This window comes from Vulpes lagopus, chromosome 4 (genome assembly GCF_018345385.1).
Source record: "Vulpes lagopus strain Blue_001 chromosome 4, ASM1834538v1, whole genome shotgun sequence".
Lineage (NCBI taxonomy): Eukaryota > Metazoa > Chordata > Mammalia > Carnivora > Canidae > Vulpes > Vulpes lagopus.
This window is the reverse complement of record NC_054827.1, coordinates 111,201,857-111,226,063: the sequence shown is the minus strand read 5'-3', so window position 1 is coordinate 111,226,063 and position 24,207 is coordinate 111,201,857.

Genomic DNA, 24,207 nt, shown 5'->3' with positions numbered 1-24,207 from the left:
GGGAAGACCAAGATTTTGTGCATGAGAAAAAGAAAGGCAATTCAGGAAGTCAACTAACGCACATCAGTCAAGTGAGCTATTTGGACAAGTGTAGACAGCTCCTTTCATTTTTCTCTTGGCCCCGCCATAACACATTTTGATTGGTGGGTGAGCCCCTGCAGATATTGAACCAGTCGGCTACTGGCACTGCTGCTTAAAGCTTCAGGCTGCCATCTCTCAAATTGTGCTCCTCAGATTCTCAAATGGCCAGGGACTCCTTTTCAACTATCCAACTTGTGATTCAAGCAGAGATCATTTTTAAATATTTTTAAAAAAGATTTTATTTATTTGAGAGAGAGAGAGAAAGAGAGAGAGAGTATGAGCAGAGGGAGAAGCAGACCCCCATTGCTAAGCAGGGAACCTGATGCAGGGCTCAATCCCAGGACCCTGGGATCATGACCTGAGCCAAAGGCAGATGCTTAACCACCTGAGCCACCTAGGAGCTCTCAAGCAGAGATCATTTTGAAAGGTGATCAGCATCACCTGCGTTTTCCCTCCTGAAGACCCAGTTCAAGCTTTCTCATCACAAGTATCTCTTAGTGAATGCTGTCATGAATGGATCTTGAATGTTAGGGGTTATCTCCAGCTGAAACAGTACAAGAAAGATCTACAGTGCTTCATGTTGTTAGTATGGTCACATGCTTTTCCCTTTGTCTGAAATATGGAATATGGCAGATCCTTTCTTCTCAAAGAAGAAAGCTCTGTTTCTACTTATTATGCAAGGCATTGACTCTCTGCAGGAAAACAACTCCATCTGCCCTTATTCTACTCCCTTAAGATGTTCCAGGGAAACTTTGATCATTCCTTTCCAGGTCACCTGCATTAGAGATAGTAACAGCACTAGCTAATCTTTATCAATAATTTTATGTGTGTCAGGTCATGTTCGAAAGTGCTAAGATGCATTATTTGACTTATTCCTCACAGCAGCCCTATAAGGAATTCCCATTTTATGAATGAAAAGGCTAAACCACAGAGTGATAAGGTCCTTTCCTAAGACTGTAGGGCTTAGGCACGCGAGAGACAACATTTGAACTCGGAACTCTTGAGCCCATTCTTGGAACCACCATCCACCACCATGTTGAAGCCCCCTCTTTGTTTTTTTAACATATACAATTTAACTACATCCTCAAACACCCTCTTCTCTATGTATCTTTGTTGCCTGAAGCTTCATGGGAGTTTGACTAGGTGAACCTGTCCAAAGAGACAGATTTAAAGCATTTTGAACTTTGTTCTATCCATATGTTAAAAAGCATGTGGGGTGGGGGAAGAGACAGAAGACAGAATATACTTTTTTTATTTTAAATATTTTATTTATTTACTCATGAGAGACACAGAGAGAGGCAGAGACACAGGCAGAGGGAGAAGCAGTCTCCCCGTGGGGAGCCTGATGCAGAACTCGATCCCAGGACTCTGGGATCATGCCCTGAGCCAAAGGCAGACGTTCAACCACTGAGCCACCCAGGTGCCCAAGACAGAATATACTTATTAGGCTTTTCATGCAGGTTCTTCATCCTGTCGTTCAACAAATATTTATGGACTCTGGGGAATACTGACACTTTTCTAGGTAGGTGGGATACACTTTTAGTGGCAGGGTCTCTGTGACTCAACCACTTTTGTTTGACCACGAAAATAGTTGCAAATAATTGGGGCTTAACAAATTTTTTATGATATTACAAGGTAGGCAGAACTTGACTCTGTTCAGGGGTAAAGGGAAATGAGCTGTGTTCTCTAGAATTGATAAGCTGTGTCTCAAATGAGAGAAAGAACCTGAGAACTTCCAGGTTTCCTGGAGTTTTCCAAGTGCTGTTGTCAGAATGATTATTATTTTATTCACATTCCTCAGATCTGATTCCCTTTTCTCTTCCTCATCCTGCGTAACTCTTTAGCTATGAAGCACTCCCAATGGATTTCACCACAGAAGACTTTAGGCTGTATTTTCGTCCAAGAAGGAGGGAGCATGGGTCAGGGAAAGGGAATGAGAAGGGTATCTGCCCCAGATGTGTTTATACACAAGCCTGGAAAACTACATTATTTAACTTTTATTTAAAAGTTTTAAAATTAAAAAAAAGTTTTAAAATTTAAAATACACTATTTAAATTCACACAAAGATTGATGAGTAAACCTCTGATTCCTACAGTGACACATACGTCGACACAAACATGCACTACAAACACAGATTTGCAATGTATAATAGTGCACCCAGCTGCCCTCGGTCATTTATTTATTGAAGTATAATTAACATATAACATTATATTAATTTCATTTGTATAAAATAATGATTTGATATTTGTATACATTGAGAAGTGATAACCATAATAAGTCTAGTTACCATCTGTCACCATACAAAATTGCAAAATTTTTTCTTATGATGAGAACTTTCAAGATACATTCTCTCAGCAATTATCAGTTACACAACATAATATTATTGACTATAGTCATCATGCTGTACATTAACTCCCCATGACTGGAAGTCTGTATTTCTTGACCCCTACACCCATTTTAACCACCCCCAAACTCCTCTTCCCTCTGACAACGAACAAATCAGTTCTCTGTGTCTATGAATTTTATTCTCTCTGTTCATTTGTTCTATGTTTTAGATTCCACATATAAGTGAAATCATACAGCATTTGTCTTTCTCTGTCTGGCTTATTTCACTTAGCATATTACTTTCAGAGTCCATCCATGTTGTCACAAATAGGAAGATTTCATTCTTTTTTATGGTTGACTAGTATTCCATCATATACATGAAAATTTCCCACATTTTCTTTATGCTTTCCTCTATTTATGGACACTTAGGTCATTTCCATATCTTGGCTGTTGTAAATAATGCTGCAATGAACAGAGTGGTACATACATCTTTTCAAACTAGTCTTTTCATTTTCTTCAAATAGATAAATACCAAGAAGTGGAATTGCTGGATCATAGGGTATAGTTCTATTTTTAACTTTTTTGAATAACATCCATTCTATTTTCCATAGTGGTTGCTGCTCCAATTTATGTTGCGACCAACATGATTTTTTTCCCCTCCATATTCTTGTGATTACTTTTAATTTCTTGTCTTTTTGATAATAGTCATTCTAACAGTGAGAGATGATCTCTCATTGTGGCTTTGATTTGCATTTCCTTGATGATGAATGACATTAAGTATCTTTTAATGAATCTGCTGGCCATCTATATGTCTTCTTTGGAGAAATGTTTGTCAGATCATTTGCCCATTTTTTAAAAAGATTTTATTTATTTATTCATGAGAGATGCAGAGAGAGGCAGAGACATAGGCAGAGGGAGAAGTAGGCTCCTGGTGGGAGCCTGATGTGGGATTCAGTCCCAGGACTTCGGGATCATAACCTGAGCCTAAGGCAGACACTCAACCACGGAGCCACCCAGGTGCCCCTCTGCCAATTTTTAAAGCAGTTTTTTTTTTTTGGTCATTGTTGTTAGTATTGAGTTGCATGAGTTCTTTATATATTATAGATATTAATACCTTACCAGATATATGATTTGAAAATATCTTCTCCCATTCAGTAGGTTGTCTTTTCATTTTGTTGATGGTTTCCTTTGCTGTGCAAAAGATTCTTAGTTTGATGACTTTTTTCTTCCACTTTTTTACTTTTGTTGTCCTTGTTTTTAGAATCAGATCCAAAAAACCATCGAAAAGACAGATTGCAAGGAGCATACTTCCTGATTTCTTCTAGGAGTTTTATAGGTTCAGGTGTTACATTCAAGTATTTAAAATCCATTTTTAATTAATTTTAGTGTATTCTGTAAGATAGTAGTCAAGTTTTATTCTTTTGTACATGACTGTCAAGTTTTCCCAACACCATTTTTTGAAGAGACTCTCCTTTCTCTATTGTATATTTTTGCCTCCTTTGTTGTAAATTAGTTGGCCATATATGCATGCATTTATTTCTGGGGTCTCTATTCTGTTCCATTCATCTATGTGTCTGTTTTAGTGCCAATACCACACTGTTTGTTTGTTTTTTTAACTATACCTTTGTAATATCAGTTGAAATCAGGGAGCATGATGCCTCCAGCTTTGTTTTTCTTTCTCAGGATTGTTTTGGCTACTGGGGATCTTCTGTGGTTCCATACAAATTTTGGGATTCTTTGTTCTATTTCTGTGAAAAATGTCATTGGGATTTTGATGAGGATTGCACTGAATCTGTAGAATGCATGGATAAAATAAGTAAATAACATAGATATTTTAATAATATTAATTCTCACAATCCATTGGCACAGAATATCTTTCGATTTATTTATGTCATATTCAACTCTCATCAATGTTTTACAATTTTCCGAGTATAGATCTTTCACTTTCTTGGTTAAATTTATTCCTAGGTATCTAATTTCTTGGTTATTATTTCTTCCAATATTTCTATGGCTGGTAAGATGCAATAAGTTCAGAACAGTGATTGAAAGAAATCCCTCAAACACGTGTCTCTTCCATTCACCAACAAGATGGCTGCTTATTATTTTGTCATGGTGGTTCTTATTTTGAAAAAAAAGAATATATTTCCTTCAGGTGTAGGGATACCTATGGGAGGGGGATGTAGGTGCTATTCCTCAGTCATACTTGTCCCTAATCCTGAGGACAAACAGACACGGGGGCTCAGCCACCTGTCCTCTTTCTCTCATCATCCACAAGGAACTACTTTTACCAGGACCTACAGCAGTGGGGCGCTTGTCCTGTTCCCTAGCTCTTACCTTTTACAAGTAAGTAAATCAACCTATTAACAGTTGACTTTAGAATTTTCTCTTCCTCTAGGTGTCAAGCAGCTCCAAAATTTCAAAGAGCTGCCTCCTGTTAATTTCACATTGGCCATGTTTCCCATTCTGAGGCTGGTCATGACCCAGGGTGAAGTGGGGAACCAGTACCCTGAAACTTGCTGTTCCAGGAAAGGGGGGAGGCCCCATCTGGGGGCCATACCCCTCCCCATTCTGGGATAGACCTGCCTGGCCTACCCGGAAGCCCAGTCAATGTTTTCACAGCTGTGGGCTGGGAGGCTGCTCCCCAAGCCTCTTGCACACAGTTGGCCTGCGACCCAGCAGCTGCACACACCCAGGCATTACCCCAGTCCCCACAGGGATAGGGGGAGCCTCAGCCAGTGAGCCTGGCCCAGAACTGACCCACCTCACCAGGGCGCCAGGGCAGGCTGCACCATGCGCTTTTGACCCACTTGTTTAGCGCTGCTATTAAGTGGTTCTCACATGGCTTCCTCAGGCTTCTATTAACTCCCCAGGCGGCAGCAACAGCCTTATTAACTGCAAATGGCTTCTCGTGGCAATGTTCCATTTCTAATATTAATAATCAGCGTTTAATAAAAACAAAGAGGGGGAAAATACAGGCGGCAAAAGCAGACTGCTTTGCCCCTTTCCCTCCCTGGCAGGAGGCCATAAAAACTGCCAGCAGTAGTAGCAGAGTGGTCAGCCCTGGGACAATGACACACAGTCACGTGCACACACATGCTTACATGAACTGCACTTGATCTCTCACTTGGCCAATGTCAGGTTCAGAGCCTCCTCCTTCCTCCCTACCAATCCCGGCCTTTGGGTCCCCAGTCTGGCCATCTACAGCAACTTCCATGGCCCAGAGTCACATCATTAACTGATGTCTTTTGACAAAGTGGGGGAAGGAGGGGGGTTTTGGCTCTGGCATTGCCTTTCCCCCTTCCTTCTCCCTCTCCATCAGACCAGTCATCTGTGAGACAAATGACTCTCGCCTGCCAAGGCCTAGGAGAGTGGAGTTAAAAATGTAGTTAATTAAATTTACTCAAAAAGATCAACTCTCAAGATTAGGAGCTGGCTTTATCGCCACTAAAAATAAACAGGGCTGGGGAGGACAGGATGGAAGAGATGGAGTTGGAAGGTGGGTGGGGGCGAAGAGGGACTTGGGGCTTTGGATCCTTGGACGCTAGGCTGATATTTAAAGACCTTTTACATTGTGAAAGATCTCAGTGAACAGCTGACATCTCCTGGAGCCCTGGGGAAGTTTTTGTGATAAGGAACATTCCCACTTGGAGGGTGAGGGGACTGCAGATGCTGTTGGAAAATGAGTCTTGGTGCGGGGTGAGGAGTGTGAGTCTTCACTTCCCTCCTTGACTCCCCACCCAGCATCTAGCACCCCATTCTCTTCCCCTGCCTAAGGGCTATATGAACTATAATCAAAAAGCCTTGTGCATAGGATGGAGAGGCAGGTGACTGTCCCAGAGGAAAGTCTTCTTCAGCCTTACCTCTTCCCACATGTTCCAGACCCAGTGTGGCCAGGACACCCTTTCTACTCTTCTTATGGGCTGAGAAGTCTCCTCTCTAGTGCAACTGGCAAAGGATGTGTGGATGTACTTAAAGATTCACTCAAGCAGGTTTGGTGAATTGAAATTTGGAGCCTGAGGGAGGGCATTGGACATACCAACTCACCCATGAGTCAGTTGTCTGACGGTGCCAGCTGTTTCATGCTTCCATGAATACATGTAGGCTGCTCTCTCACTGCAAGATTCTTATTCCTTCTTTGAGACCCTATGCAGGTGTCACTTCCTCTGACTCTTCTTCACCAATTCTAGAGTCTAAGCTGAACTATCTCTCCTCTGCTAATTCAATACTGATTCTTACAATGTTTTGTCTTTTGGCTTGCTACTAAACCTTGAGCATTTGGGGGCATGGACCACATGTCTTTTCATATTGCTCTTCCCCAGCATCCTATATAGTGCTCCTAAGGGGAGCTAAATGCTAGGCTGTGGTTAGAGAAGCCAGGGAGCTGAGATCCTGAGGGGAGACAGTAGACAGCATCTGTGGCACATCGGGTTTATGTTCTTATTTAGCTATGGGTGGGCCTGACACCAAGGAGACCCGTGAGTGCTTCAAAATACCAGTTGACTATTGACAAAGGACTTCCTGGCTTGAAAAATGGCTGTCCCACTCTTATCCTGAGCTTTACCTTGGAAACATCTACAGAATTAAGTCAGTGCCTTTCAGATTAATATACTCATCAAAATGTCATTCTGCAAAAGCTATTTGCTAGCTTTGAGTCTCTCCAAGTTCCTCTGCTTTGAGCAGGAGGTCTTCCTCTGCCAAATGTAAACACAAAGGGATGCTGGGATTTGGGGCCTGCATTGGGGGCTCAGAATTCCTGAGGCAGAGGTATCCTCTTGACCAAACCTCAGGCTTCCAGGAATGCTGCCACCAGGGCATTTGTCATGCAAATTTCCTTCTAGGGCAGGCAGGGAGAGAAATAAAAGGCAGAAAAATAAACTTTGAAACAGTGAAAGAAGAAAAAAAAAAAGGGTAATTTCTATGGAGAAGAGTACCTCTCATATCAAAATTGTTGTGTTTTGTTTTGTTCTGTTTTTGAGACAGGCTTAAACTCAAAAATCCATGATCTGCCAGGATATTAATGTTGTTACCTTTTAATTTCTCATATGCAGCATCCAAGGAAGGCCCGCCCTGTCATAAAGCTGCACTATGGAAACGCCAGAGTGAGGGAAAGACTGGAGGGACAACATTTCTTAATCACAGACAGCGATGCTCTGTCTCCCAATCACAGACACACACAGACACACACCAAAGGGCAGAGTCTTCAGCAAAAACCTGCTTGTGGTTTTGCACAAATGAAAAAAAGCGAGCTCTAATCTCACCCTCTTCCCTAACTCCGGGCCAATTCCTTCAGTTTCCTGGGGAGCGTGTCAGACAATCAGAACACAGCCAAACAGAGTTTCTCTGAGAATGTTGCCATGCTTTCTAGACCCAGAGAATATACAAAATAATCGTTAGACTTTTACCCATCCTGGAGAGTGCAGTTCTCCTCAGTCCCTGGGTAGGACTCTGGGCCTCATTGCTATGATGATTTAGGGCCTTGTGACCTGCCTTCTTGGCTCTAGATATACCATTCCCCCCATTTAGGGGAGATGGAGATGCCTTTTGCAAGTCTCACCTCTGCATTGGGTATTCTTTATTCTCCACATGTGCGCACGCCTGTGTACGTGTGTTGCGCATACAGAGGACATAATGTGCTTCAGAGAACCCTGGAAGAGGAAATAGCAATCAATATGCCTGTCTAAACAATTAGAAAGAGATGTTTCCGAGTCTCCTAAATCTATCTGGCATGTGTTAGATGCATGCTGTCAGCCTGGCTGCCATTAAATAGCTTCTAAATAATGCAAAGACAATCAGATGTACAAATAAGCAATTCAATTTGGGTGATTGATTATTGGAATAATGCTCATGCACCCAAGGCGTGACATTTCCAATCACATCTCCATTTCATTTCTCAGGCGGTAATGATCTTTCTGCCTCTACTCGTGGAAAGTGATCTCTTGGCTGGAGGATTTGGGCATGGGCTACACTTGGGTTCTATGGATTGACTCTTCATCTCCCTTCAATATTCCTTGGACACATGGGATGGATGTGCCTCCTCTGCTTCCTCTATACTATATAAATTTCACCAACTGCATGCTATATTCCCGAGGTGAATGTAGGGCACGTGGTTAGGGATCTTTGAAGGTCGGCCTTACAGATGTCTTTCATATGGCTTGGCTTTCCCGCCAGCTGTCTGTCTGAGTCTCTCAATGTTTGCGCTTTTTTGGAAAGGCGTATATGTAGTATGGGGGTCTCCACTGAATTATCTCTATGTCTGAGATGACAACGGAACAAGACTCAATGTATTTATTGAATGTGGATACCCTGGTTCAAGCTCTGCAAACCTCCAGATCTGACCCCCAACTTTCAGCATCAGTGTCAATGGCTGAAGTTACTTCTCTCATTAAAGTCTATCTTGTATAGTCATAGCCTTTGGTTTGGTGAGACCCCCTTGCTGATTTGAGAAGAACATTCATAGAAGTTAGCACATACACAGCATGGCTCCCTGGCCCGCAGCATCTGATGTTTGCCCTTGGCAAATATCTACTGGTATGGTTAAGGCATCTGAACAGTTCAAACCCTGGTTTCCCTGCCTAGAGGAAGGAAACGGAATTCTGTAATACGATCTTTAAGTAGAACCGCCCACCTGGCAAAGTAACATTTATCTAGATTAGCACCTCACTACTCAACATGTAGTCCTTGAGCTAGTGTATCTGGAAGATTGTCTCAAGCTGCTCCCTAGACTTACTGAATCCAAATTTAAGAAGGTCATCAGGTAACTCATGTACACATTAGACTTTGGGATGTGCTGCTCTAAGAATTATGAGAAGTGTGGTGGAAAAAAGTGGGCCCCAAGTACACTGCATTCCACCTGGTGATATAGAGCAGGTTACCTGCCTTTTCTAAACTTCATAATCTTGACCTGTAAAAGCTGACAGTCCAGAGGAAACCATGCGACCTACCCTGCATGGCCATTGTGAAGCTAAATAGATTAATGCAAAGGATATTGCCTAGAGCTGGAACCATCTTGGGTCCTCAGAGGGAGGGATTTACCTTTATCAGGTCTCTAACTTGTAAAAAAAAGAGTTGCTATTATCTACCAGTTTAGAGGTTTCTGTAAGTTTGGTATAACTTAACAACAAGTAACTAGACAAGGTGATCAGTAAATCTTAATTGTCTCTGAATGAGAAATGCCCCATGTAGGCTTAAAATAGGGTTGAAGGCAGCACAGATGCCCAGAAGTGGTGGCAGGACTGCCCCTAGTAGTTCAGGAATTTACTGTGTGACAGAGTCTCTCGAACATTTCCACCCTTGGCTTTGGGGTGGATTTCTTTTTATTTTATTTTATTTTATTTTATTTTATTTTATTTTATTTTATTTTATTTTATTTTATTATTTTATTTATTTTATTTTTATTTAAATTAATTTTATTAATTAATTAATTTTTTTATTGGGGTGGATTTCTAATGCATGGGCTGGCCAGGTTTGCCAGGTATGTGAAAACCCCAGGAGAGTTTACACATGAAGACATCTCTCCAAGTGGTATACCCAAGGCACAGTTCAGCTTGGGAGCCCATAAATCAGTCTCCATTCTTAGGGTTATGCAAGCTAGCAATTCAGGTGTGCCCGCTCCATTGTCCCCAGACCTGGATGTCACCTTCCCTGGGAGAATGCTGTCAAGGTGCTTTATTTGCCCAGTTCAAACTCCTTAAGACTCAGCTCAGGAACTACTACCTCCAGGAAGCCTTCCTTCCTTACTTCCCAACTCAGCCTGTTGCTCTTTCTTTGTACCTCCAAAGCACCCATGGTTACTTTTGCTCAGCCTTAAGCAAAGGCATTTTCCCTGGTTTCTCTCCTCTACTGAGAGGCCCCCAGGGGTAACATCATATTCGTTTGTGCCTCCAGCAAGGTGCCTGAACATTGCAGCCATAGAAGGCAACCGCAGGTCTGCCCCATACTCTTATCCCAGCATGTCAACTGTCCTTAACACTGTCATGATTCTGGATATTTTAAACAGTTTACTTTTGCAGAATGAATGATGTCCCAGTGTGAAGAATGTGATACCCACCTTGCCTTTCTCAGGGCCTCTTCTTGAGAAATCCTATCTCTTGCTTTCTGCACTTGCCACTAGCTTTGTTCAAATTCAGAAAATTAACTCTCCAAATCTTTCCTGGTCATACTCTTTCTTCTTGAACTGTCTGGTTTCCTCACATATTCTTCACTCCTAAGCGACACCCTCTCTCCTTCTTTCCTTCTTCACACCTTCTCTCCCCAAAACACTTCCAACAGAAGCTAAAATAAATTATACCACTTACTATTCCTAGTACGAGTTGGGTAAATAAGAGTAACATGTTCAGCCAAAGGAAATCATCTCTAACTGGGAATATCTGGTTTCAGTAAGTCATTCAACAGAGTATATGATAAATAATGTCCTGTGAAATTATTCAACACCACAGCCCTGCTGAGTGCACAGTATCATAAACAAGATATTTATTATTCTTGCCCTCATGAAACTTATATTCTGGTGGGGGCAACAGGAGAATGAGCATATTAATAATACACTTGATATTTACACTGAGAAAATTATCTGGAGGAAATAGATGGGATGATGTGGGGGGAGCCTCTCTGAGGAGATGGCATCTGAGCCCAGTCCAGAAGGATGATGACAGCAAGCCGGATATGGGGAGAGTGTTCTAGACAGAGAGCAAAGCAGGTCCAAAGGAAAAGATTGTGTGGCATATAAAAGGAACAGAAAGGAGATCGATCTGACTGATTGCAAGTAAAGAGAAGATTTGTGTAAAATGAATGAAGTTGGAGTAGTGGGAAGGAGTAAGATTATTCCTGGCCTTGGAGGTTATAGTCAAGCTTATTTTATTTTAGGAGCCATGGGAACCCCTAATGGGAGTGACATGACGTGATCTGCATTTGTCAAAGATCACTGAAGGCCATATTGGGAATGGGTGGTTGAGGGGTCAGCAAGGTAGGAGTGAAGCCTTACACTCTTCAGTAGCTCAAGCAATATAGAATTAAGATAGACTTGAGTAAATCTGTTCATGAGCTACCCTGATAAAGATTATGGCTACCTTTGAGCACTTTCACAGAGGATCAATGGCTTAACCTTTGTCTGCAGACTCCCTGGGACAGTGGAATCACTTCACAAAGTCTTGGAATCTCTATGCACACCAATAATTATTGATAGAATAAGCACTATGTCTCCACCTTACATTATTTATCATTTATTTTTTCTCAATGCAAACAGAGTTGTGATTAATAAAACATACATATTCTTTAAAAGCACCATTAAATGCATAGGAACTTTCCATCATTACGGGTTGCAGTCCTATTAACTGAATTTTTTAATTGATATTGAATCCATAAAAAATATTATGAGTTCAAAATACATCCTGCTGCATAAGTCAATATCCAGAATTTATCCTTGACCCAAAGAACCTCCCCACACCTCTGGATAACCTAGAAGATTGGATTTCCTGACTACACTTGGGTTTAGGCTGGGGCCAAAGGGAAAGTGAACCCACGTGGTGTGTGACTTCCCTTCTGAGCTACATGAACAGGTCCGCAGGTGGTCTCTATCCCTGGTTCACAGGCTGGCTGTAAAGAACTCTAAAATGTGGAGTTGCAATTTGGAAGTTGCTGGGATCTGGGATCCCCCAGTCAACATTGGAGGAGGAGAGTTGCCAAGGAGTGAGACCTAATTAGCACTGGAATGGGAAACAAAGAAATAAATCTTTTGTTGTATTAAGTCACCGAGATGTTGAAATTATGTGTTGCCACAGTCTAGTTAGCTGAGGCTGACTGACACCATCCTTTGATACGCCTGCACTTGTGACCAAAGAGGCTTATTCCAGGTTGGCAACTGCTACAGCCTTGTGACAGCACGAAAATGCGAACTCCCTAAATGTCCATCTGTGGGAGGTAGGTTTCAATCTGAATGGCACATTCATACAGTGGAATATTATCCTGCCATTACAAGGCAGCTCTGTAAATTATACAGAGTTGGTTGAAAGGTTGGGTGAAAAAGGCAGGGTTCAGTAGAGATGTATAGTATTTGGCCATTTGTACATAAAAAATAATATCCTTATGTAGTAGCAGGTAACATAGATTGGCCTTATGGGCCCTTTGGTGTTCTAAAACTCTACAATTATTAACTCATTTAATCCTTACAACCAGCCCTCTCCGGTGCTTCCCAGAATGATCCCCGATTAACCAACCATCACAATGAGACACAAAGAGACTAGGGAGGCTGACGAAGGTGACTTGAGTAGGACCGGCTGGAGCAAGCACCCACGACCTTGGTGATTTCATAGTAGTGCATGAATGTGGGAGCTCACTGAAGTATAGAATTTCTTTGGGGAAAAACACAGAGTTCTGGCAGGAATAGGAGCCTCTGGACAGGAGAATTGAAAATTGGGTTCACACTTGGAAGAAATATTTGATTCCAGTGTATGTCTTCACCAATCGTGTGTAGATAGTATGTATTTGAAAGCAAAAATACATAGCTTTTATTTTTGTTTATATTTTATTTTCTAAAGTAAGCTCTACCCCTCAGTGTGGGACTTGAACTCAGAACCCTGAGATCAAAAGTCACATGTTCTGCAGACTGAGCCAGCCAGGGGCCCCATGCATATATAGTTTTTAAAGGCACTGAGATCCTAAGATCATTCTAATTTTAATATCCTTACCTACTCTTTTTATAACCCATCAGCTCTAGATCCAAAGAAAAAGTTAAAACCACTTTTAGGATGGTGAACAGAGCCCACTGCTCTTGGCAAAACCCAGGCCTCTCCCTGACCCCTGGCTGTGGTGTCTCTTGCCCCATGCTCCTACCCCCGCCCCCTCCCCAGGGACACAGAGAGAGGAACACTGTGCCACTGTCTGAGAATTCACTCCTTGTTCAAAGAGAAGTTTGCACTCCAACAGATTTTTGCCTTTTGCAATTATGTCATTAAAAGCGTTCTGAACTTCAGACTTGAAATGAACTCCAGAAAGGGTCTGCCCTTTTAGCTTTCGGCTTTACATAATTTATGGTTTTGAATCTTATTGAAAAGTGCAAAAAGGGATTCAGAAAAGGTTCCAAGCAGACACACACAGCCATGCACATCCCTCCCTGCTGCCCCCGCCCCCCCGCCCCCAGCCATCTTCATGCAATTCCCCACTGCCCCTGCCCACAGTGGAGGGGGCACTGTCTTCAGAATGAGAGGGTTTTATCTGGGTCATCAAAAGAATGTGGCATTTGTAACACAATCCCCCCATCCTCCCTTTGGCTTATCTATTAGTAGCTATAATATTCCCCTCCTTCTCCCCTCTCTACCTGGCACCTACCTTTCCTTCCTTCCCTTCTCTCTCTCCATCCCCCTACTTTCCCTCTTATCTGCCCTCCTCCAACTCACCTGGCCCTGGAGTGTCACTTGGCATTTTAGGGAATAAATAGGACTAGGAGAGGAGGATGTTTGAACTTAAATTGTCTGTGTTCCATTCCTGGCTCTCTTACTTTCCAAACTTGTATCTCTGAGCAAGTCACCTTAACTTCTGCAGCCCTGTTTTGCACATCTGTGGACTAAGGCTGATAATGGTTGTATCTATCTCCTAGGTCATAGTTTGGATCAAAGGGCACCCTGTAAGAAAAGGACATGGCACTGTGCTTGCATGGGGTAAGCACTTCATAAATATTGGCTTTATTATTCTGGGAGGCAGGATGGTGTTGTAGGTAAGACTGTGCTCTCTGGCAGCTGACTGTCTGCGTTTGAAACTCTACTCTGCCATTTAATAGTTGGGCCATTTTCAAAGTCATTTCTGCTCTCTGAGGTCAGTTTCCTTATCAGTGCGATGGGGACAATGATGCCATTTATCTGTAGGATCGCTGTGGGGAGAAAATGAGATGAAGCGTGCAAGGTACTTAGTACAGGGGCTGGCACATTGTACCTGCAGTAAATGCGGGCTCTTGGTGTGGAGATGTGCCAAGCAGAGGGAAACAAATAAACAGATTTCCCAAATCCCCTGAAAATCATTTCATCTTATTATTTAAGAGAAAAGGTGGCCTCACCCAAACACAGAATTTGGTTGCAGATCCAGCCCTGGGCTGAATTCAATGGCCTCTGGCTGAACTGCCTGCCAGAGAAGGCTGCTCACCCCGGACCTATGGCAATTTTCAGGGTCAGGAGGATGTCTGTATTTTTATCTGGCGACCTCCAACTCTCTCCTCACTTCTGGTGGGAGAACTCCTCCAAATTTCTCTTCCTCAGTGGCCTGCCCTCCCAGCTCCAGTTCCAGATAAGGAGGGCATTGACTGAGGATGTGTGTATTTGAGGCGGGGGTTGGAGCAAGGATAGGCAAAGGGGAAGATCCAAGGCTCTAGGTGTCTCTCAGCCTGGGACAAGTTCTGTGGGCTTGTGGCTCCTGGCCCAGGCTCCAAACCTACTTCTTCCCCTTCTGGCTGTGAACTCAGGCCAACGTACTTAGCATTTCTCCATCAGCTTCAGTTTTGTCAACTGTGAAACTAGAAAAATAGCAGTACTTTCTTCAAAGAGTTGGGATTGAAAAATAATGCCCATGGAGAAATGGGCTCAGCAATCAGTAGATGGGTTATTACCAAGGTGACTTTGGCCAACAGGAAGTCCAGGTAGGTGGATCCAGAAAGAAGTTTCTATCATGTCAAGATCTGTGGTTTCCAGTGCAAGTTCTCCCTCTGAAATCATTCCTGTAAATGTTGACTTCTAGACACAGTATGGATGGCCCAGGGCAGGCTCTTGGCAGAAAAAGGCTCAGGACGGGGGAGAGGAAAGAGGAACTGAAATGGGTGGGAGTCCAGTCTCTGCAGAACCTCTGCTGAGTGCATCCATAGACCTTCCTTCTCTGGGTGCTCTTAAAGGAAGGAGCCAGAAGTCTTTCTTCCCACTGGCCCCTGATTTATTCTCAGCTTGCTGCATGCCTTCCCAAGCCAATTCCCCTTCCCTTTGTACTTCACTTTGTAAAATAATTTAAACTGTGGAAGTGTCACATATCTGAGGCAGGGACAGACTCAGAAGCTCTGCCTGGAACTGCCTTGCAGACCTCTGGTTCCAGAAAATTCCCAGAGCTCTATTACTTTGCATGCTCTGAGATCCAACCCTATTTTTGTTTCAGAAGGCTTTAGAATTCTCTCATTTTCTGAGTGTCTGTTGGAGCAGAAGACAGAATCACAGACTATGAGAGCAAAAAAGTATCTCAGCAATCATCTCTAGAAATGAAAAACTTGCAACCCATGGCAAATCTGACCCACCATATTGTGTGTTTGTGTATGTGTGTGTGTGTGTGTGTGTGTGTATGTGCACACTTTTTAAAAAAATGAACGATATACCAACACTTGAAGCCTAGAGTTGTCTGTTCCCTTGCAAAGTCATAAATCTGGGAATGCTGGTTTACATTTCATCATGGTGGCAACAGGATAAGTAGGGTAGTGTCTGCACCTTTGCATTGACCCAAGCTTCTGTCCATATAGTCCCCACCACTCCCCAGAGCACCACACTCACCCCTTTAGTTCATCTCCATATCTGCATGGTCCCAACTGGCATTTGGGATCATGACTTCTAATCTATTGACTGTCATTGTACAGATGGGAACTCTCGTGGTGACAGTGAGAAGTGACTGTCAAGGTCATCAAAGGAGAAGGGCCCGGAGTGGGATGCGAGCCCAGCCTTTTCTAGGTCGGGGCTCTCTTCATAGGAGGCTAAACTGTTGAGGACCTGGAATTCATGCGCATGGCCCTTGGCACTGATGCCCTCTGGGTGACTTCATGGGGTTACAGGTTCCCCTCTCTGGTCTTCACTGCTCAGGGGTTATTGGCTCAGGTTGGGGTGGTTGTTGATAGCAGGGTTCACTCAGGCCTTTCTTCAGATGCCTGAATCAGAGAAATGAGCCCAGAGATGACTCTTGTTTCCTGTTGCATGTTTCACTTCTGTACTTTATTACCTCTCCTCTTGTCCTTTATTGGTGACCCTGTTAGACAAGGTTGGCAAAATGTTCTTGATTTCTCCTGCTAACTGTGGTCAAGAGAAAATTATTATGGTGGAAGGTGCCTGGTGGCCCAGAACTGTCGCACTGCCTCTCACACCTGTGTACTGACAAGGGCTTCTGACTGCAAAGGACACTTGATGTTGGCCCCACAGAGCTGAGATTTGGCTAAACTCTCATCTTCCAGTCCCTGGAGCTACATCAGACAGTGCCATGAGTGACCAGTGCTGACTCCAAGCAGGCGCGAGGAGGCTGGCAGGCGGCCCCAGCAGTGACCTGGGCGTCGTCCCCTGTGTCCTCACGAACTTCAAAGTTCTTCAGGGCCTGGGACAACAGGTGAGGTGTGAGGGGGCCATGTCTCCGTGCTTGGCAGGTCTTGTGCATTCTGTTGGTGCCCGGAGGCCCTAGGGGCTGGCCCTGCATTTCCATTCTCTTCAGTCAGCTTCAAATCCCTGTGTCTGAAAATGAAATTAGAAGGAGCAGCTGAGGGATCATACATATATAGTAGATCCAAATGTAAAATGCCTCTCTGTCCCTCTGATAAGGATGCTTCTAGGACCAGCAACAGGGATTACACAGTAATCTTATTATACAGGGTCTACCAAGGGGAAAGAAAGGGTCACTTTTCCATGCATGGTAACACCATCCCCCCACTTTCGCTTTGCTCAGCCACCATCCCTGCTGCTGCACGGGCTTTTCATCCTCTGAATAGAAGTCACAGTTATGCCGGAGCTTCTTGTAGGCCAAAGGAGTTTCTGGTTTCTTCTTTTTCTCAGGATGGCTCACCTGCTGTCCTCAGCCTCATAGACTTTCCCCACAGCTTGAGCCTGCTGTTCGGATGTGAATTTCATCATTTGTCAAAAGAGAAACTTGGACAGGGAGTATTAAGTGCCTTAAGACCAACCATTCCCAGCATCTGGCCTCATCCAGCTATCCCAGTAAGAGAAGGCTTATTTCTCCCTTCTTGGGACATTGTGACAAAGCAAAGGATCCTTGACGAGCTTCTGTCCAAAGGCATAGCGTTGAGAGAAGTGAGTGTAGCCATAAAATGGGAGATGAGGTCTTGCCCCCTAGTGTCTGACTCAGCTGCCTGCTTTATGAGCAGCTAAGTATTAGGAAACCATGCTTGGCCACCAGCTAGTCTCCTCCTTTGCTGTGATTAAAATTTAATCCCATCTCCTTCACTTATGGAGCACGACTCTGGACGAATATGTGTGTATGGCTCGGGGAGCATGTGGTGGGGGCAAAACTGACCCTGTAAGTTATCTAAAGATTGGAAAATACACAGATTTTGTCTAGTAAGAAGTGATCTGGTATTTACCTCAATTTTTACATACAAAACCCGAGGCTGTTTATGCTATTGCACTCAGCACTGTTTTCTGTACCAATGGATGGGGAAAAAATAGACTATTTAAGAGAATGATAAAAATTGTTTCAAGTTTCATGTATATTTCATTGATATGTGACACTGGAATACAGATCGATGCTTACATTACATGAAGTAATGTTTCATGTGCTCTCATCACACAAAGCCACCTCCAGCTGTGGTAGGATAGCTTGAACATGGCAGGAGCGCTCTTAGGACTCGCTAAGTGAATGAATGAACGTTAATGTCATCCCATTAGTCACATGCTCACAGACGCACAGATGCTCTCCTCTGTGCTGGAGTCCTTTGAAGTGCTAAAAATCATGTGGATAAGGAAGGATCATAATTTCTCTTGACTCTAAACCAAAAGTCAACAAACCTTTTCCTTAAAGGCTCAGATAGTACATATTTTTGACTTTGCAGGACAGGAGGTCTCTGTTGCCAATACTCTGCTCTGCTGTTGATTCACAAAAGCAGCCACACACAACACAAAAACAAAAACCACAAAAACAATCACACTTCACTTACAAAAACAGGTGGAAACCGGATCTGGCCCCTAGGCCCTAGTTTGCCAAGTTGTGGTCTAAACCTTTGGTTAAGTTCTGTCAAGGGCTGTGATTAAAAACAGATCTGGCACTTTGGCAAAGTTTGGTCATGGATTGAAAACTGGACCGAGCCTGTTACCATGAAAACAAGCATAAAACTGGTTGTCAGGGAAACTGGATTCTTTTCTTCCTTCATTCACTTGGAGTGAGACTCTAAGAAAGCCTCACTTATATCAGCCTCAGCTTCCCTATGAATAAAGCGAGGGTTTATTTACATCGGAAGAACCTCAAGCCTTTTCCAGAATGTATACGATTTGTGTCCACACAACTCTCCCACCCCCTCACCATTTTTTAAACTTTGGCAAACCTTTATAGGTTCAGTATCAGCCTCGTGGGAAAAATCAGAGTTGAGAGTGTGGTATGGAGGAGGAAAAGCCTAACTGTGATTATGTTTTGTTTCTGGACATAAAAAACAACAATAACAGCAGCAACAAAACAACAACAACAAAAACAAAAGAACAACCAAAAAACATTTTTATCTGTAAGGTTTGTTCACGGTGCTTTTTTACTTCTAGATATTAAGTGCCTGTATCACAACTTTTTAGTGAGCTGATACTTCAAACACTGTCCCTACAGCTAAGAACTTTCTCGTGGCCTGAATTTTGATAGAGGATAGCTAGGACTCTGGCATGTGTGCCAGGAAAGGAGAATTAGACAATCTCACTCTAATACTCTGAATTTAGAGAAATGAGGCAAAGGCATAGGGCCATTAGTAAGGCTCTAGTGGGGATTCAGTGGAAATCCATTAGGGACAGTGCCAGAAGCGGATTCTAAAGAGACTCTTCCTTCACCAGACTGTGGCTCTGATTTTTGGGCCCAGCCTCTCTTGATTTCTGCCCATTGTCTGGGACAGCTTTTCCACTGATTCTCTGCTGACATCCTTCCAATAAATTTAGTGCTTGCTTAAGTTCAAAAGAAGTACCTTCTGTTGCTTGCCATCAAAATCCCTGACTGAAACATCAAAGATACAGCTCTGCATTTAATTTTTGTCTTTTAATTATTATTTCTAAAGTTGGAATAACTCCTTTGCACAATCAGGAATCATAGATTATTAGCATAAATTCTATGCTAATCCTCTTCCAATAGCCATTTCACTGGTAAGAAGCCTCTCATTTGCCTTTGAGCCTACAGCAGAATATTATGCTGGCCTGAGAGCTTTCTAAAGAGCTGGCACTGTAGGAACAATAGCTTCTACTTCACTGCCTTCATTCATTCATTCATGCTTTCATTCGTTCACTCATTTATTCCATCAACATTTCCCTAGCATCTACTATGTATCCAATGTGACAGAAGGTACTGTCCTAAGTGAGCCACACAATAGGAATTTACCACCTATGGGGAGAATAGAGACACACTTGTACAACTAATTATTTAAATACACTTCCTTATAAGGACCCCAGAGAAGGTGAGGGTGTTCCTACCAGGAATAGCAAGGAGACATTCCCTGATCCATGCGTGAGGAAGGGTGAGAAAAGCCTTGCCAAGTAATTAACCTTTGAGGCTTGCACAGAAGGATGAATGGGTAAAAATTGTTGAAGGAGGGAAAGAATTGGAGGAAACAGAATTTGTGAAGGCTCTGAGTAGGCAGGAGCATGTGCACTTAGGAACTGAAGGAAAGCCGGGGCTCTGGAGCTGAGTGAGTCTGAAGGATTGGATGGAGAACTGAGCTGAAGAGGCATTTGTGCCTTGTTGGCCAAGGTAACGATTGGGACCATTCTCTCCTCAGAGCAACAGGAAACCACTGGTAGACTTTACTTGGGTGAGTGAAATGATTGGATTTCCATTTCTCAAGCCTTTCTCCAACTACTGTGACAGAATGAATGAGAGGGGATAAGAGGGCTATGAGGAGGGCCATTTGGATGTTATTCAGTGCCCCCAGCAGTACTTTGAGTAGGGTGGTGATGGGGGAAAAGAGAAATGGAGACAAGAAACATGAGAGGCAAAAAAAGACAGAGTTTTGGGTACCTGGGTGGCTCAGTTTGTTAAGTGTCTGACTCTAGATTTCAGCTCGTTATTTCTCGAGGTCATGGAATCAAACCCTGTGTTGGGCTCATGCTCAGCTCAGAGTCTGCTGGAAAATCTCTCTCTGCTCCCCCTCCAACCCTACTCATGTGATCCCTCTAAATAAATAAATAAATAAATAAATAAATAAATAAATAAATAAATAAAATCTTAAAAAAAAAAAAAAAAGAGCTCCATGACTAATTTGTGGAGAGTTTCCATTATGCGCACAGGGTAGATGGAGGCAATATTTACTGATACAGGCATTTCTGCAGAACGAAGGATTGGGGTAAGGTGGAGGAGTTTTGTTTTAGTCATATTGAGTTTTGTAGCTTGGCTGAACCAATTGAAATAGTGTAGGTTATTACTGTTCCCATTGGTTCTTTCTTGGGAAAACAGAATGGACCTCATGTGAGGGTATTGTGTCCTTCTGTCTCCTATATGAATTAGTTCCTCCACTTCTGTATTTCTTGGTGTGAGGCCTGTGGTCACTTATCCTCCTGGGAGGCTCAGGACAAACTATCCTCCTTTTCTCCTTCCCTATTTGTCCTTTTGTACCACCCCAGTGAATATCTATATCTCCCGATAAGTGATCCAGTTGTGACTCCCTCTCGACTTTGTTTTTTTCTAGGAGTGCAACTAGTCCTGACCTTCCCAAATCTTCTAAATGGGCCATTCCTCCCGAGCCTATTGTGAGTCTTAGCCTTGTTAATTAGGATGGCTGGACCTTAGGCTCTGATCAATATTCATGTAAGCACTCTCAAAAATTCAGTTTTTTTATCCACCCATCTTTCTGGATTTTTAAAAATTATTATTATTCTTTAGGTCAAGGTCCTGGTCAATCATTCCAATGCTTACAGAACCTCAAATGAAAACAAAGAAATGTTATGAAACTAAAATTATGAGGCTATTGTCAAGATTGTATGGGGACATGTTCTCTGGAAGACCTATGAACACCATTTCTCTGTCCTCTCTCTTTTCCTCATTAATTTTGAATAATTGGGCTGGCTGTCATGATTGACGCAATGACAATGATTGCCAAGTTCTTAGAAAATGTCAAACACTAAATATGATAATAAATTGCACCCAGGGAAACTAAGGATAGGTCTCAGCTTTGCTCTCTAGTCTTTACAAAAAAGTTCAGAAAAATCCTGTAAATGGCCCAGATGAAGATTTTAATCCTTTCCTGCTCACCTTGAGGCTCACAAACATGATATCCTTTTATTCCACCATATTTTCCACATTTCCCTCTATTAGGACAAACATTATGTTAAAGAGGAATAGAGCATGGTTGCATCTGAAGGACACATAAAGAAATAAATACCCTACAGGCAGAAGAGGGACAGAATGAGTTAGTACATTAAGATATTATTGAAAAGTCCAGAGGAACAAGGCAAAATCCCATCAGCTCAGCAGTCCTGGATTATTTCACTACATGACACTAAAAATGAACAACATACTAGCCAATTAATTTTTTTTTTCTTTCCACATGACTCTTAGTTAGAATGGGAACATCTGGAGTTTGGAATCAATTGTCCAGAACTAGCTGCTGTGCTAATTAATATTCACACAAATAGCTCTCTGCCAAGGTGTCCCTGCAGGCACGAGTGCTTTTCCACAAACTTTGTCCATTTAGGAGTATTCTGGTTGGCCTGTAAAAGGAAGAGGGGGAGCATAAGAGGGTGATGGAGGAACCCGCAGCATGGCTTTCCATCTGAAACAATGAACAGCCCATTGGATGAGGTGCTGAAAACTCAGGAGAGGGTAAAAAATCCTGCTGTGTGAATAGAGATCTAATTAGCAGGATTGCTTCCCCAGTCTCCCTAGTGCATAGAAGAAGGTGAGTCTCAGAATGATGTCATGGTTATAGCTTGTCGATTGAGGGCAGAATGAAGACCCTTTCTTTAACTGTAGACTATTCTGGCATAGCTACAGTTTCTCTTGTTAGTAATGAACTGGTAGAGATGCTGGAACTGTCTGTGAAATTCATTGCCTTCAAGAATCTACACAATTCTGAATCTACCTCTGTTGGCTCTCATGATGGCTTGCAGTAGTTTCTTCTTCACTTCTAGTCCATAGTACAGGACTTGAAAAGATAGTAGTATAGGTATTAATACCCTCACAGACCACTTCATTTAATTCACTGGCTTGCTGGTGATTCACTATGTGGAGCTGCGCTGGCCAATATAGCAGCCAATTGAAATGCAGTTGGTCTGAATTGAGATGTACTATCAATGTAAAATGTAGACCAGATTTCATGTTTCTTTTTACCTTTGTGTTTTTGTCTACACACGCACAAAAGTTTGTTTTATAGCAAAGACGTCATAAAACAAAACCAAACTTAAAAACAATAGATAGAATGTATTTGCAATACACATGACAAGAAAAAAGTGACATTTCTAATATATGAGAATCTCCTACTAATTATTAAGGAAATATAAACAACTCAAAACAAGCAAATAGATGAATAGGCATTTCATAGAAGAGGTGATTCAAGTAGCCAACAACTATATGAGATGTTTGTCTTTACCTAGATTCACAGAAATACATGTATAATTAAAAAAAAATTTTATTAATGTATTCATGAGAGACAGAGAGAAAGAGGCAGAGACCCAGGTGCCCCAAGTCACAGAAATAAAAAAGAAGTAGTGATTTGCCTGTTTTTAACTGTCAAAATTGACAAAACTTTTATTTTTTTAAATTTCTTTTTAACTTAAATTTTAGGTAGTTAACATATAGTGCAATATTGGTTTCTGGATAGAATTCAGTGATCATTCTTCACTTACATGCAATGCCTAGTACTCATCCTAACAAGTGCCTTCCCTAATCCCTATCACTCATCTAGCCCATGCCCCGCCCCCCCCACCTCCTTCCCTCAACCCTCATGTTCTTATGGCTTGTTTCTCTATCTCCTTTTTTTTTTTTTCCTTTTCCCCCTTCCCATAAAAGCTGCAAGTCTTTTTACCTTTTTAATGCGACCACTAGAAAATTTAAAATTACATATGTGGCTGACATTTGTGGCTCGTACCATATTTATTTCTATTAGATAGTAGTGACCTAGAGTCTTGAATCAGGACAGACTTCCCTTCAGCTCCCTCTAATAAAATAGCTATTGTTTTCTGATAATCTACCATGAAACACCTACCATGGTCTTACTTCCATGTTAGACACTTGCATATTATCACTAGTACTCATAGCAATCCTATAATCTAGAGATTATCAACCTCATTTTACAGATGAACAACTTGGTCTAAGAGAGAACATGTGATTGGTTGGACCCATTTGGTTTAAGTCAACATCATTGATGGCACCAGCAATGTGCTCTACATGGTGCCACACACTGGGGACAGGTTTGAGGAGTTATCACCCATGACCAAATTGATTGAAACCTAGGTCCCTCTTAAACCATCCTTATCCTTGTAAGTTCTCAATGTGAAGAAAGCAGACTGATCAGAGTGGTTAGGGGTTCAGATTCTGATTGCTAAACTGGGGCTTGCCTTTCCGGGCCCAACAATGTGTGAGGGTCTCTGAGCATCGAGGAAGGAAACATCTGAGGCCAGTATGAGGAACAGAAAAGAATGGGATCTGGAAAGAGAAATCAAATACTCTATGAGTCAGGAAAAGGCAAATATGTCCATATATAACATAACCTGAATACGAGCTTTGTTTTTTTTTTTTTTTTTATTTATGATAGTCACAGAGAGATAGAGAGAGAGGCAGAGACACAGGCAGAGGGAGAAGCAGGCTCCATGCACCGGGAGCCCAATGTGGGATTCGATCCCGGGTCTCCAGGATCGCGCCCTGGGCCAAAGGCAGGCGCCAAACCGCTGCGCCACCCAGGGA